The following is a 6,309-nucleotide window of genomic DNA, read 5'->3' on the forward strand; positions in this document are numbered from 1 at the left end:
CTATAACTCCCTACATGGTGTGATGGACAAAGGTCAAAACTCACCATTGGTGAGTTTACAGGGTTTAGAGGTCTTCCTGTCTTCGTTTTTGGGCATGGGAGTCTAAATAGTTGGTCAAAAAGTGCCTTTGGCGAGTTTACACATGTCAGGCATCTTCCTAGCTCCATTTTTGTGCCTTGCATTGTGAATAGTGGTCAAAAAATGCCTTTGGCGAGTTTACAAATCTCAGACAGAGATTAGACGTGACAACTTTTGCCCAATCTTGACCACCATTAAAATCACCATTGACATTTTTAGAGAATTTTGTACAACCTAAAACTACAATTTGAGCTCTCTGCTATGGTTCTATTCATGTATAAATCACCATTAGTGTTTTTTGTAATGCCATATTCTGGTAAAACTGCAAATTACATCATATTTCTATACTCTTTTAATTTTATACCATATTCAAATAATTTTTTTCCAAAATAAATGAAAATAAAGTTGAAGGAAAGAAACTCTAATTTTGCCTATATGTACACATAAACACATTGGACTACATTTCTCTTTGACTTCAATCAAGAATTTCATTATTTTTCTAAGATTTATACATAAGTATCTTACCTACCCAAATTATTCTTCCTCAAATCTCACTAAACTCAATTAAACTTCAAGTATCTTTTCACAAACTATCTCTTTAGGCAAACAAAAATCTTTACTTATTCTTCTTCAAGCTAACAGCTCTCTCTGTGTAACAAAGAAAAATATACACAAAAGAATAATTTTTTAATCTTATGTGATATGACTTTTTTGTTGCTTAACGCTCTTTTCTTTGTGCATGGAAGTGTCTCTAATTTATAGTAAGTATGTTTAGATTTATGTTAAACACTACTAAACTAAATATTCATTACATTAAATAAATTTCACTATTCCAAGATTTTGTACATTTGCAAAGCCTTTTTTTTACATAAAAAATGATTTGTATCATTTGTCTTTTTATCTTTACGAGCCTTTATGTTATGCACATATCCTTAATATCATAATTATTTATTTCAAAAGATTGAAATATTTAAAATTTATTTATTTCGAATGAATATAATGAGTCTATTGAATAGTAAATATAATTTTATATTATATCAAGTAAATAAGTTAATCATGAGATCTATTTTAATACTACTCTTTAAATATCTATAGACAAAATATTAATATTAGGATAATATAATATGTTGACACTAGTATTTGAACGAATTAATGATCAAATTTCACTAATCATGCATACAATATATCGTATCCTCACAAAGATACACATTAGAGGAGTAATGATATGTTAGATTAATCTACTATGACAAGTTCAATGTGATGATGATGCACGTGGTCCTTTGACTTGAAGTCCAATTATTTCTACAAGAGAAGTTCTATATTTTAATCTCATCAAACATCAACTATGTCATGTAGAGGAGTATAAGTGATCTAGATGAATTTTTTTTCTCTCTTCTATAACAAAAGTAATATTTATAGGCCTCTTGTTTAAACTATGAAATTTGTAACCATGCTAAATAAAAAATAAACATAACATATTTTAAAAAAAAAATTGCTGAAGTATAAAGGAAACAAAGTTGGATTTTACGAGAAAACACATTTTATGCCTTATGTTCAATTAAATATATGGACAGTACAAAATACTTAAATATTTATATTATCAATATAAATAGGTTATAAAAGTAATGTATTGCTCGACCTTGTTCACTATTTGTGATATTAAATATAATATGTTTATATGTAATATTATTTAAAGTCAAAACATAAAGATTAACAATGCCAGAAAAATATACTTTTAGTTAAATTAGATTATCACTTAAGTAGGTCAGACTCGTAAAGAATAAACCGAACAACTAATACATACTCATTACAATTGTTTTCTTTATAAAGGTATCCATGTGAATATTCCAAATACTCGTAACAATGAGAGTTTTTTTAATTGAAGTATTCATATAGATACATGTAGAGACATGACTACTCTTGTCATGCTTGCCCAATGAAGTACATATAAACTCCTAATTTTGATGTGATTGAATGCTTTGAAACGTGAGGCTCACTTGAGAATTGTTATTTTGCAATTGTCACATTCATGTGCATTCAATCAACAAATATTGCATATACTTAGAGAGGATACATGATATCCTAACAATCCTTAGTCTTATTGAAAAAATAAGAAAAGATCATTAACACAACAATTTATACTAGTTTACTATCAAACTTAGAGAAATATGTTTAATATTTGTCATAAGGAACAAAATTTTACACTATAGCAACAAGGTTTACATGCAAATGACAAAAACTCCAAGTATTCCTTCACACTAAGCCTCTTTTAAGTTTTAATTCTTAAGTATTCTTTTTAAATAACCTTTTTTAAGCTTTTCTTATCAAAAGAACAAAAAATAATAACTTTAATATTATCTAAAGATATACTAGAATATGTAGAGATAACATTTATAAAACTTTGATTTTGAACCAAGTATTTAATATACCACAAATTAATGCTAAAGTTTAGAAGCAAGGTTTTGAATCAAGAGAATATAAAATATTTTTTTTTATTCATAACTTCTTCTATTTATGAGTCTATACGATGTTGAATGTTTAGACTTAGTATATTCTTGTTCTAATGCATGTTAAATGCATGAAATCATTGTGTCATTTAGCTTGAGATGGTTTTCAAATTGTGTATATTCTTCTAAACCATGTATATTTTTCTAATTTTATATCTCGCTTTTTCATAGTATGTTGTTTATTTTAGTTACAAAGATGTCTTAGACAATGATTTTGAATGAGTTTTGACAAAAATGTTTTGAAATTTGTTACTTACGCAAAAGATGTTTCTTCGGACAAATAATTGTTTATATATTTTTTTTAGTTAATACTTCAGATGATCATTCAAATGGTCTTTAACATGCTCTTTTTTATGACCATTCAATTGCTCCTTTTAACAATTCTTTTGGATGTTGCATAGAATTTCTATCTAGTAAGTGTACTAGATAGTTGTAGCAAGTAATAAAATACAAAATTATGAGTTTCAAGTATTGTTTGCAGGGATTGATACAATCAATTGCCAACTCGCAATATTAAAATTTATTTGAATTAATCAAAATTTGATAAGGTTTGAATGCTTGAGACAAAAACATAAAAGTGCAATAAAATAAAAGGAAATAGTAGTAAAGTGAAGGTTTGAGAAATGAGATTACTAATCATATGAGGTTAGGGTTAATATCACCTATTTGTCAATTACAAAACTGAATGTGATATGAATTCCTAACTTCCTTAATTGATTGATGATCAATTTCACTAAGTTAATCAAAGTTCAACTCCTTGACTTAATAGTCCTAAAATCTAATCAATTATCCTAATTCCTTAAGTGTAAATCAATCAAACATTGCATTAAGCATGAGAAATTAAAAGACCACTGGATAATGAACGCTTATTTCTAAGATATCATAAATCTTGACATTCAATTTAGATATGAGATATTCATTCAACTTCCATTGATGTAAAATCTTTAAGTTCAATTCAATTGAATAGATAATTCAAGAATTATATTAAGAAAAGAAATGAATGTTCAATATAATCAAGAACTTAGAACTCATATCCATAATCAATATACAATTTCAAAATAAGATCCATCAATCCCTAACAAAACAAATTCAGAACATAAATATAAAAAAATAAGAGAAAGAAAAAGCAGAAGAAAAGATAAGGAAAAACCCCATGAATCCAAGTCCTAAGCCAGATTCCTCTAAAATTGAGCCTTGAAATTTGCCCTAAAATCTCTCTCTATGTCTCGAAGAGTATGTAAAAGAAAAAAAAAAAGAGAAAAGTTGCATTAAACTATGAGTTTAAGGCTATTTGTAAGTTTTTTGTGTTTTTGACGTAATCACTTTTGTAATGCCTCAAAATTTTGTAATAATATTTTAAATATTAATATAAATTGTGGAGTTCTATTTGAATGTGTATTTGATGTGTATGAATATGTGAATATGAGTATGAGTGATAATGTTGATTCTGTATTGAGAATGTTTGACTGTGGTTGGTTTGGATTGATTGATAGAATAAGCTAAGTGTGTGCTACAGGGGCATTCTCGCTGTAGCGAGAAGGTCCCAGGTGAAGGGTGTGATTCTGTTGTGTTCTTATTGTAGCGAGAAGGCAAAAGAGAGAGGTACATTTCTGGATTGCAATCTCGTTGTAGCGAGATTCTGCAGAAATCAAAGTGTAGTTTCCTATGATATTTTCGCTATAGTGAGGAGAGGTGTTGCTGGCTGTAGCGAGAGATATCTCACTGTAGCGAGAACATCGCGACCAATACCCCAAATCCATTTTCATTGATTAAATTGCCTTCAAAGACGTTTGAGAGTAAGATTGAAGGTTGAAATCGTGTTTGGGACGCTTGGAGGTAAGTTCTAAGAGTTAGGGTTTTGGTTTTGGTTTCTCTTGTGTTCTTTCAATTTCTTATAGAGTTTTCGATGTGTTTAGGACAAAAATCGGTGTGGAAAATATTTTCACCGTTGATTTGTGTTATGGGTCTCCATTCTAAGATAAGGCGAGATTCCACCCTATCTCATTTTGTTAAAATTCGTTTATTTTGCCATGTGTGACGATGTGATTGAGATAAGATGGAGGAATATGTGTGTGTTTTGATAGAAATTCTGTGTTAGACATGATGTAATGAATATTGGATGAGGTGTGTGATGGAGTGATTTGATTGTGATAGGGTTGTTGATGGAAATTAGGTGTTTTAATGCAATGTGATGGAATGTTGGAAAAGTGTTACTTGTGTTTGTTGATACTTTATTTAAGCTATGTTAGCAAATGTGTGAAATATGTAAGGTGAGTCTTGGTGCTTGTGTGTGATAATGTAGAGTACTCACCCTTACATTTATTTTTCAAGTAACCAAGTCAATCAGCACCAGACTTAGTGAAGGGATGGAAGAAACTGCTATAGGACTTAGAAACTTAGTCTTTTAAAATTATAATGTATTATTTAAGTCCTGTAGCAATGATTTGATTCAAATTTGTAATCCATCCTTATTTTAATGAAATTATGCATTTGGAACTATCAAATGAAAAATTTTATTATTTCCATTTAATTACAAAATTTATTTATTTGGAAATTAAATTAAGGTGTTACAACTTTTAGTGCTGAAAGTGTTTACGCGTGGCTTATGTCCTCATCATAGCTTCTGAAGTGAACACTTTTTGTGCTGAAAGTGTTTATGTGTAGTTCACGAAAGCTTCTGGAACTTTCACTTTTGGTAACAAAAATGTTCACGTGCAAGGTCTTCTCTCAACCTTAAGCTCTGGATGTGGAATTCATTCAATGAACCTAATCACATGCTTTCTATCCCATACTCAAGATCATGATGAAAAATAAATGCGGAAGCGTACTTGAATTTGCCATTAGGAACAAACAAGGTGATGAGATTCAAGATTGGTTTGATAATCTTCCAAATGTAGAGAGCCTTTTGTTCCTCTTGGATTTCTCTCCTGATGGGGATGAAGAGAAAAGAGTCGTGTGTTTTCACGTGTGTTACTGCGCTCTACAAATGGGGACCATAACTCCTTATTTTAGTAACTTCCATCAGTTACCCCAAAACTGATAATTATAATTTAGCCCCTCATTAAATTATAATATCACTAATGGTATCTACACAATCAGTCTTTCATGACATATATGCCCTTAGCCATAAATTTTATATTAATTAGACCACTTAAATATTTTGGCTAATAAAATAATGGCCCTAACACATTTAATTATATAATATATATGTGTGACCCAAAAATTACTAACAATCTCCCACTGGTCACAAATATATATATCCTTACAATCCTTATAAATGTGTTAGACTTTATGAGCTCAAAATTTGCCATTACATGCCTTGAGCATATTCCAAAATCTCGTCCATTGATTACATCCGCATATAGAACCAAAATAGTTTTCATTGTATCAATCACAACTAAACCCATTAATGATTACTAATGCTGACAGAATCAAATGACATAGACTCATCATGAAATGAGTAGAATGAAAATTGCGTGAAGGTGGCCTGTACACGTCTATTTTCAACTGGTCTTACTTTACCTTAATGAGATCATTCAATAACCTTAATGTACAAAGTGTAATAACTGAATGATAAAACATATATATTAATATATCCAAAAGTCAATGTATGCATACATAAAATCAAGCATAGAACATAAAATACATAAAAGTGACTAACTCCCACTAAATTAAAGATTCCTCAAACTTTAGAACACCCATATGAGCAACATGCTCATGAAAA

The sequence above is a fragment of the Abrus precatorius genome, unplaced genomic scaffold (assembly GCF_003935025.1).
Source record: "Abrus precatorius isolate BTA unplaced genomic scaffold, Abrus_2018 Scaffold1, whole genome shotgun sequence".
In the NCBI taxonomy this organism is placed as follows: domain Eukaryota; kingdom Viridiplantae; phylum Streptophyta; class Magnoliopsida; order Fabales; family Fabaceae; genus Abrus; species Abrus precatorius.